This window comes from Rhipicephalus sanguineus, unplaced genomic scaffold (assembly GCF_013339695.2).
Source record: "Rhipicephalus sanguineus isolate Rsan-2018 unplaced genomic scaffold, BIME_Rsan_1.4 Seq915, whole genome shotgun sequence".
Lineage (NCBI taxonomy): Eukaryota > Metazoa > Arthropoda > Arachnida > Ixodida > Ixodidae > Rhipicephalus > Rhipicephalus sanguineus.
In genome coordinates, this window is record NW_023616280.1 from 1 (window position 1) to 10,624 (window position 10,624).

Here is a 10,624-nt window from a genome sequence, read left to right on the forward strand (position 1 = left end):
ATAGAGCGTGCCCATGTACAGGCGCGTGCGCATTCGCCATCGTCCTTGAATATCCATAGCAAATTAGTTAAGCGGAATTGAAAACATTCTGCAGACTGTTTCTCAGTTCCTGTTCAGTACTGTCTGCTTTAAGGTGTCTAATTATTTTACCACCCTATGTGCTGTGAACCTCCATGTTAGGTCAGCACAGAGTAGCCGGATATTTCAGAAGAGCGATGCATTGGGCTAGTGAGTGGCAAATCACACTTCCTTATTGCGCTGTGTAATTCGAGAGACAGGAACCAGGACATCCATGTACATCGTTTCTCTCTCTCTGTTCTTATTCCTGAGAATAAATCACTGAACAGAGAATGTAATCCTGGGGCCAACGTAGGGCACGGGGACTTGCCTATTTCGGGACAGTAACTGCTTTCCTTATATCGGCGTTTTTTATATATATATACGCTTTGCTCTCCACTCAATGGTGGTGAACAGTAAACTTGTGCGCCAAGAGAAAAGAGAGGAGGAGGAACACCATTGACCAACGGACTTCATGACGGGCTGTCTTGCTGCAGGAAATGGCCGTTCGTTCATGCTTGCCGGCCACCTTTTTTGCCCGTTCCGCAACCATCAACCGGGTGTAGGGTATCAGAAAGCCGTAGCGCAGCATCCCACACCTCACGGGTGGGAGCAGCTATGAGTTGTCTGGAGGAATTTCCGGGCTATTCCGTATAATATGCAAGGTTTAACGTCGCTGGCCCTCCACAGAATTTGCAGTATGGACTCATCATCGTCATAATAATAATAATAATAATAATAATAATAATAATAATAATAATAATAATAATAATAATAATAATAATAATAATAATAATAATAATAATAATAATAATAATCGGAATCATTATCATCATCATTCTCAGCCTGTTTTAGTCCAGTGCAGGACGAAGGCCTCTCCCAAAGATCTCCAGTTTGCCCTATTCTGTGCGAGCTGATTCCATTTTATCCCTGCGAACTTCTTAATTTCGTCACGCCATCGAACACTCTGCCTACCTCGAATGCGTTTCCCCTCCCTTGGCAACCGTTCTGTTGCTCTTACTGTCCACCGGCTGTCTGTCCTACGCATTACGTGGCCAGCCCAGGTCCACTTCTTTCGCGTGATGTCAGCTAGGATATTCTGCAACCCCTGCTTATTCCCTGACTCAAAGCGACCGATGTTCACACCTGCGTGCGACCTATATATACGTCGCCATATAGAATTCACGTCTGCTCGTATACAGCTTGCATTGCCGTTGCCCCGTAAAATAGGCTGATGTCCTGTTCCTGCGCATGTGATTGGCTCAGAACTTTGCGACTGCAGTCGCGCGACTGAAAAATCGAGCAGCGAGCGACTGAGCCAAAGCAGTCGCTTTGCAACCAAAACGGCCATTTGCGACCGTTTGCGGCCAGTCGCTTTGCGACTTAGCCGAGCGACCGTTGCTAGTCGCCGGTGTGAACGAGCCTTAACTCACAGAATTCGGCGTCGTCGTACGCGAAATACCCGGTGCCAGCGAGCGTAAAGAAATGCGCCCATCGAAGGTGTGCCGGTCACATGCGTATATGTATGCGCCGTTTTCCAAGGTGCGCTTGTCGGCGACCAGCCGTCTCTGATGTGGCAATCGGAATCTTTATTGAAGTGGCTTGTCTAACGTTGCCACGCTTTATAGTTGCCTGGATGTTAACTCAAGACCGTCGTTGTTGCCTGTAGCAATGGCGTGTTGCGCTCCTAAGCACATGAAGGTCCTATTCCCGGCGTGGATGAAAGAAACAGTTAGGAGGGAGCATTGTGCGATGCGATGAAAAGAAAGAAAGAAAGAAAGAAAGGAAGAAAGAAAGAAAGAAAGAAGGAAGGAATTTCCCGCTTGTCGCGATAGGGCGAAGCCTCCTCACTTTTCTTTTTCGTCTTTTTTTCCATGCTGAACCCTTAACAAGTTCTTCTTGGTTGAAATGCTGAGTCCCTTATTAAAAAAGAACATGTGAGCGTGTTATATATATATATATATATATATATATAATATATATATATATATATATATATATATATATATATATATATATATATATATATATATATATATATATATATATATATATATATATATATATATATATATATATATATATATGTGAATTTGTCGTAAGTGTACACGGAGAAATTGACGATCTATGGCAGTGTCTTTACAAGTTCAGTTACTCTAAGAAATGTTGCAGGGTCCCTGTAAGTTGCTATTCGTTATGAGGACTGATGTAGCAACATGTTCGTGCGTTCTGATGCTCAACAGTATTTTTCTATGGATTTCACGTCCCGGACCTACATATAACGTTGGAAACAACAATGTAAAAAAAAAAGCATGTCCATACCCTTTGAAGAAAACCCTTGTGAATCGACTCCTAGGATTCCTCCATTTTATCACCCTGAAAAGTCACGTACACCACTGGAGAGATTACGACGTCATTCACAGGCAGCACGCCTTTTTGAGACACGTACGATCCTCGCCTTATCAGGAGCACCTGCGAATTAGAGCCTTCGTTCATCGCTGTTACGAGATGCGGAAGGCGCTTTTCTTTTCCGCAGACAGCATAATAAGCTTATACACCACGGCATACGTGGCGCTCCTGATGACGACGCGCGTTTCAGGGCACACATTAGCGTTTAAGTGACCTCAGATACCTCAGGCTACCTCACGGGTCGTGTTATGCAAATATTTCCACTGTTGGACGGCGCACGTGCTGTTTACAAGCCCGAAGCACCCACTGGGGCCAGTAGACGGCCCGGGACTTTGCCGCTGTAAGAGCCCACTGTGTGTTTGCCCACCACCTCGGGCTCCAGTGCAGTATAGCCGTGTTGGCTCAAAGCAGCGCAAATTACCTCTCCATATAGCAATCACTGCAGCCGTCATTCAAGGCTTTTCTCTCGAGTCTGCTTTTTTGTCATGGCATGTCAGACGCGGCCACCTCTGTGTATGCTCACTGTCGTGCTTTTCAGCCACCCGTCCTCCTTATTTGCCGACGTCGAAGTTTAACGCGCTCTGGAAGACCAATAACACCACCACGGGACCTTTGGTCTCCCCCTTTCGGCTCTGGCCCATTTTTGTACGCAGTAATATGTTCTTGAAACGTTCTTCTTTCCTATGCGCATCACTGACCGTTTCATGTTTCTGCTCCTTAGTTTCTAATACGACGTCTAGTTAACGCTTTTCATCTCGTCGAAATTGTTCCCATATCCCCCCGCAAATTCTATTCTCGTTGCTTTCAGCCGGACCTCGCGTCTATAAAATCATGTTGACCTCCCCAAGCCGTGCTGTGAATATATGTTTTTTTAAAATTTCAGTCGCATGGTTTTAATATGTCAGGTGTCTTCGTTTGCAATTCTGGTGCTGCCTTTGATAACTTCCGTGTACACTAGTCCATACTAGCCAATTATCATGTTTTTTTTTTAAGGTCTGGTAAGACGAAGGCATTCTGCTCCATTTCGCTGTATATTGGCTCGGCCCGTCTCACTTATTGGCATACAGCGGAACTAAGCGCACAATTTAACGCTATGGGAAAAATCACACATACATGCTCATACATAACGAATGATGCGTATACTTGCACGATTTCATTAAGAAGAAAAAAAAAGAGCAATAAGTGTAAACTAGAAAGCCTTTGAAAGTTGAAAGACCGCTCGTCCAGCATGCAAGCAGGCGCCCGTGCTGACGCCGCATGCTATAAGCGCCGGCGACGCATACAGGGGGAAGGATTAGTGAGTATAGTTTGACAAACAGTCTGAGACCTGTCGTACCCTGGAAAGCCAACGCACGCCCAGATTTCTATTTGCTCAACGCAAGGGCACCGGACTCCTCGGTTGGTCGGCTGGCGATAAACGGAGAGAAATAGAGGCGTTTACAGCCATGACTTCTCTTTTTTTTTCTTTATTGTGCGTTTGTGTGCCAAGCAGCGGCGGGCCGCAAGGCGCACAGCCAACGTCTTGTGACAAATCACCGCGACTTTCTTCTGCTGGGGAGATTTACCTAATGTTGCTGGAGGACGCAATTGCGCAGCTCTCTGCGTTTGCCCGTAGCACTGATCGTTTCGACAATGGCAGCCGTAAAATGTGCAGACTGCTTGTTGAAAGACGTGAATGGTGCGGTGGCCTCAATACCGATGGATGGTTTCTTGTTTGATTTCTACAGGTGAGCTGTAAATGAAGCCGCATTCGCTTCATTTATAGCGCTCAGCGTCGTTGTTACTCACTTCTGATCCCTGTGTGTGTGGTCTTAGGTAGCTTATGACAGCGCTATGAGAGAATGTGTTTGTGCTTTGATGAGGTATGCCAAATGCGGTCAGTATACGTACGTACGCATGTGTGCTTACTTTATAAAAGTAGTTAAAAGCCACCACACGCTACATCTTCATATGGACAAATTAAATCATGATAATTAGCTATGGAAAATAAGTCACTGAGTGAAATGAACTTGATCAATGTTTGCTGAAAAATGATAATAAAACTGCAGCAGGTAGTTGGTGCAGAGAACGAGAGAGAAGCAAGGCAAGGCAGTAAGGTTAGCTAGACGCAGGTCAGGTTTGTTACCCTGCACTGGGGGAAAGGGATAAAAGACGAAAAGAGAGACACAAGAAAAGAGAAACTGGCAGAATCGCGCGCACACTTGGGGAAGCACAAGTCTACAGGCGGTCGCGCAGACCTGTTGACTTCAGGTACGTCAGTAACGCGTTCGTTGCCTTCTGCGCCTACATGTCTTCATATAAGCAGTTGTAGAAAGTTTGTTTAGAGTTGCCGGCGATTTCTCGGCTGTCTATCATTTAATACGTAGGTAATTCTGTAAAGACGTGTTCTTGTCAGGGGTCTTCTATGTAGACTGTTCTTTATTTTCGCGGCATCACGTAAGGCATAAACGAAGGTTGCTGTTTAACGACATGTGGGGACAGCTCTGTGGAACAGCGGCTAGTTAGAAATCGGCTTAACCGACATTCAGAATAAAAGTACTTACAGCACTCTCTAGCGACTCAATGAAAGCAACTCGGACAGCTTATCGAGTAATCTCCACGAGCATTGATTTCTCTATCAACAAAGTCAATTATTCTTTTTCTTAGTTTCAGACACCGATACTGATGCTTATCGCTTTCAGTGTACTGGGAGACAGTTTAAAATATTTTATCGTTCAATTCATAAAGGAGGAAACGAGCGCAGCTGCTGGTTTTCAAGCAAGATGATTTTATTCTGGAGATGTACTGTTAGAAATGTAGATTAGAGTAAACAAACAACTCAGCGCTAACGGGAAAATAAGCAACCGTCTCTGTGAGAGTTTCTTCAGTTGCAAAAAAAAAGAAGGGGGAGGGGGAAGGTAAAAACGAGGCGTCGGTGAGGCCCCTCCTCCTCTCCCATCGTCGCGTTCTGTTCCCGTCGTTTTTCTGTTCCATATGTCGCCGATGATAAATCGTGTCCCCTACCTGCTTATGCAGCGAGTCGCGTCTTAACGAGCCTGTCCGATTGCATGCCTGCCTTCATCGAGCAGAAAGAGGAGGCTGAAGAACCCCTGAACACCACCTTTCCCTTCTCGCCGACCAAGTGGACGAGATACGCGCGCTGCTTCACGAAGCGGCAAGATATATTGCTGTCACCCGCTTCAGTGTATACGACGAGAGCGCGCAGGCGTGTATATAACACGCAGGCAACGAGACACAGGGGCGACGAGACTGGTAGAAACAGTAAGGCCGAAACTTTTCCCAGAAGCCAGAAGGAGAGAGGTAAAGACACAGAGACCTTTTCTAATTGCGTCAAATGAGCTCTGCGATGCTCTGGGCGGCGTAACTTGCATGCGGTCGAGATCGGTGCATGCGGGGCGGTGTGCATGCAGGTACGTGCGGGGCACCAGCGACTCCACGAGAGTTCAGCCACCTGACAGATCGCATCATTAGCGGATCTCACTGATGGATGATTCGTCGCCACCGTCGCCGCACGCATGGATTCTGACCGGTGCCTTGCCGTGCCTGTACCTGTCCGTGCGTTCGTGCGTTTTCCTAAATGAATGTTCGTGTGTGCGTTTCGTGTGCTGCAGGTATACGTCCTGCATTCGTAAGTGCGTGTGTGTCAGGGTCCCCTCAGGAAAGACTGTTGTACATCTACCGTTCCGCGTCCCTCTTATTCTCTCGCGAACTATAGTGGCGACAACCAGGCGGTGAAGGTGCCTTCTCTCATTCTCCGTGAGCGCATGCACAATTCGGGAACGACATCTGGGGCCAATGTCTCCATTGCGCCATTTTGTGATCCAGCAGCGATAGTGCTGTGGTAGATCTCGACGCTAAGTACACTGAGGCCTCTTGATCGTGCCACCAAGGTGGCTACCTTTGGTTCTTTGCTTTATTTTTCTTTTGCGATCGCGTAATTGGAATGGATATAAAATAGGAAGATAGAGTCGAAACAAATAAAAATGGCTAAAAGAAAATTAAAAGTAGTAACAAAGGCCATTAACTATGCAGCAGCATCAAACGACTCTGCAGTAATTTAACCTTTTCTCACATGGAAAGTTTTTGCAAAAAAGCACGTGCTGAAAAAACAAACACGTTAGCGTGTGAACATATTGATACGTGCTAGGGGCATACCAGTATCAGTGGCATATAAACATACTTTTGAAATGGTTTTATTGTCCCTGCGCTGTAAAGTTGGTACAGTATAGTTACTGCTTTAAAACGTGGGAGTTCATCGCAACCCAGCCAAATTTAAAATAATGACTGATTTTATGTCCATACTATCGCTACTGATGTACACTGTAGGCTCGCTATGTAAATGCATAAAGTCTGTTCGTTTAGTTAAATTGAAATATTGAAATGTGGCACCGACAAGGGTTCCATGCCTTTTACTCTTGAAGTGTTATGTGATTTTCATCGTGCAAATTATATGTTACGTCCAAAGGGATCTTCTAAGATCTTACCGAAACCGCACGTCATAAGCAGTATTCGTACCTCGTACATATTGAACTAACTTTAGCGCACGGACATTAGCCGTTTTTCGCATTCGCTTCTGTGCTTGGCTGCAATACATGTGAAGTCCAGTAACTGAAGAAGGCACCTCTAATGAACAATCTATGTTAATGTTACTGAACATAATACAGCTGCACAACGTAACCAAGATATTACGATAAAGTCACAGTGGAAGTTATAATAAAGCAAAAAAATGTTTCTGCACACGCCGTTGGCTTTTTACTAAATATGCCTCAGATACAAAAGTAGATTCGATGCATGATTAGGCTGTAACAAATGCGATGCTTGAAAATAAAAGATCACACAATAACATCAACCTGTGTATTTGTAGGCGAAAGCCTGTCAAAGAATACACGAAAAGACTCTAAAGCGCCCAGAACTTGTGCACTTTTAACAGTAATACGTCAAACACCTCAGATATATTGCTAAATAAATTAAGGACCCATCAGCATTATAACCTTTCCCCATTTCTTAAAATAAAAAGCCGCCAACATCACCCTCGCCCACCTATCAATACTGCTGCACTGTGTCTTTTTCCCAAGTGTCGTGGCTTACATTTGCAATGTTGTGAATAGGAAATATAGGTAAGGGAGCATTCCATTATTTGTTATTGTTCGTTCATTCTACAAAAGTCAGTCATTAACGCAACCTTGTTCAATTTGAACAGCACATATCTCATTAACCGACAGCAGACTTGTACTTAAGCAACATCGTATATATACCAATACAATTTTCTTGTCGGCGTGACTGATGACCCACCTTGTAATGACCAGCAGTGGTATTGCGCTAGTGCGCTTGTATGCAGAATCTTCGATATTACGAAGAACATGAAGACAAGGATAAAAAGTGGATGCAGCGGAGGGAGATCAAAACTTCACAACGCAGAATAACGAAAAATTAGAGGCAACCCTGATTCTTGACTTAGGTGTCTGATAGTGGCCCTCGCACTCGGCGTTCGTGTGCACGGGCGTATTCCTGAGGTTAACATAGTGTTTCATCGCTCTGCTGAAGCAGATCGCAGAGGCCACGTAGAAAGAAGCGCTTGGTTGAGACCTACTCTGTCAGGTGTCGCAACAATCCCAGCAGCTCGCAAGAAAAGTGTATGATGGTCTTTTAATGCACTAATTCAATTAATTTTCATTATTATCTTGAGTTAATGGGTCTTCGCCTTAAGTACACGTATGCTCCTATATCATTTGCATCCAATATAACTCTTAACTTCAAGCAGAACCATCGACTTCGTACCAGTTTTATTTTTTAGAAGACTTTTTATGAATAGTCTTAAAACCGACAGTAAGTGTTCGACCACAAGGGCTCGAAAAAGCAACAAGAGTGTCACTCGTTGCTGCTGCCACTAAAAATGGCGGTAGCGTATGCGGTACAAAACACACAAACACTCGGCGGTTTTCTTCTCCGAAACTGCGATCTTTTATGGCCGTGAAAAGAATGAGCAGCAAAACAACCAGGGCAACAAATGTGGCCTCCCCGCCTTTCCCATTTCATAAAAAAGACTCGAAGAAAATCTCTTCATTATTATAACATTCAAGGGAATGCTTCGGATCATGAGAGTGAGACGCGTTAATTGCCGCAGTGCAGTCCTGGTCGGCAGCAGCTGAAATACTCATGTTATTATTATTATTATTATTATTATTATTATTATTATTATTATTATTATTATTATTATTATTATTATTATTATTATTATTATTACTATTTTTTCGCCGCCTCGCTTAAAAAAGCTCGACGACTTGCAGACTGGCACTCATATTTTCCGCGGCGCTTCAGGCGGCAAATCGCAAAGCAAGAATTAGAACTCGCGAGAAAAAAAAAAATGATTGGATTGTCGTAGCTACTCACTTCAGAACATTGCTTACACAAGCGTATATTTAAACATTCGTGTGTTTAAATAGAGCTAAAGTATGGTGTACTGGAATCGGGAAGTGTGTAGTCTGGCGCCAAAAACGTGGTGGCTTTTTTTGCGATGACGGCCTGCGGTGCTAGGGTACGCCGGACTACTGTGTCGCGCCGGACTACTGTGTCGCGACTACTGTGCTGCGCGCCGAAGTAATTTATAGTAAGCAAAGATGCAATGCCTCCCAGATCAGCAGTCCTAGTGGCCGCGCTGGTCATGCGTGTCCGTGGGAAACTCGTCGATTGCTCCCTCTGTTTCACTGCCGCGTTAGCGAATTTTTGTGTCTGCGTGGCAAACTCAGTGTTTGCGGAAACCTGACGCAGTGCAGTTCTCGCAGAACGATTGGGATTTCGGGCTTATTCGCACAGGATACATCAAACACACCGAATACTTTGGGGAGCCTTTAGCTGCATTCCTGCACTTTGGAGCCCATTTTGAGGAGTGAAATGTCTAAAGAAATAGAGCAGAATTAGTCATTGAGCATTATATTATTTCTGTCGAAAACCTTGCGACCGCTCTCCTAGCTCATCCTGAGGGGTGCTCGTGGAACTCACCTGAGGGGATTCGCGGCCACGAGTGACAGATGCTTGACTTGTGCCTTCTCCTGTTATAGATCATCGGATCCTGCCCCGTGCAGGCTGCTCGTTGCCGCCAGGAATCAGCCGATCAGCGAAATCTGCGCACAACCGCCATCTCATCCAGCCCGCTCTGAGCACCGGAAGAGACGGTGACGCATCCCGTGACGTCACATGGTTGCAGCGCCACCACAAGCCTTATTAACGCCGAACAGACGGTTTCCATCTGGGATTCGCGGCCACGAGTGACAGATGCTTGACTTGTGCCTTCTCCTGTTATAGATCATCGGATCCTGCCCCGTGCAGGCTGCTCGTTGCCGCCAGGAATCAGCCGATCAGCGAAATCTGCGCACAACCGCCATCTCATCCGCCCGCTCTGAGCACCGGAAGAGACGGTGACGCATCCCGTGACGTCACATGGTTGCAGCGCCACCACAAGCCTTATTAACGCCGAACAGACGGTTTCCATCTGGGATTCGCGGCCACGAGTGACAGATGCTTGACTTGTGCCTTCTCCTGTTATAGATCATCGGATCCTGCCCCGTGCAGGCTGCTCGTTGCCGCCAGGAATCAGCCGATCAAGCGAAATCTGCGCACAACCGCCATCTCATCCAGCCCGCTCTGAGCACCGGAAGAGACTGTGACGCATCCCGTGACGTCACATAGGTTGCAGCGCCACCACAAGCCTTATTAACGCCGAACAGACGGTTTCCATCTGGGATTCGCGGCCACGAGTGACAGATGCTTGACTTGTGCCTTCTCCTGTTATAGGTAGGCTGTTTATCTGGTTAGCCTTTTTGCTAATAACTTCTGTGGCTGTGAATCCCCGCAATTTGTGTAACGATGGGTGTTGACCTGTGTACTTATCGCGCTCGAATCGGCACGTTTTCTGCCTTTTAGCTCACCTAAAAGCTTCCGCCATGTTCAGTCTCGCATGAAACTAACCGCAATCATCGCGCTATGCCCCAGGCCGTCTCTGCTTCTGGCATTAACGTGTCTTACCTTGCTTTCACTTTGCGCGGGGGACGTGGAAGCTAATCCAGGCGCCAGGAATGAGGAAGTGGTCATCCTCATAAAAGAATGTCACGACGAGACAACAAAACGCTTGAACGATATCAAACAGCACTTGACTGCCTTG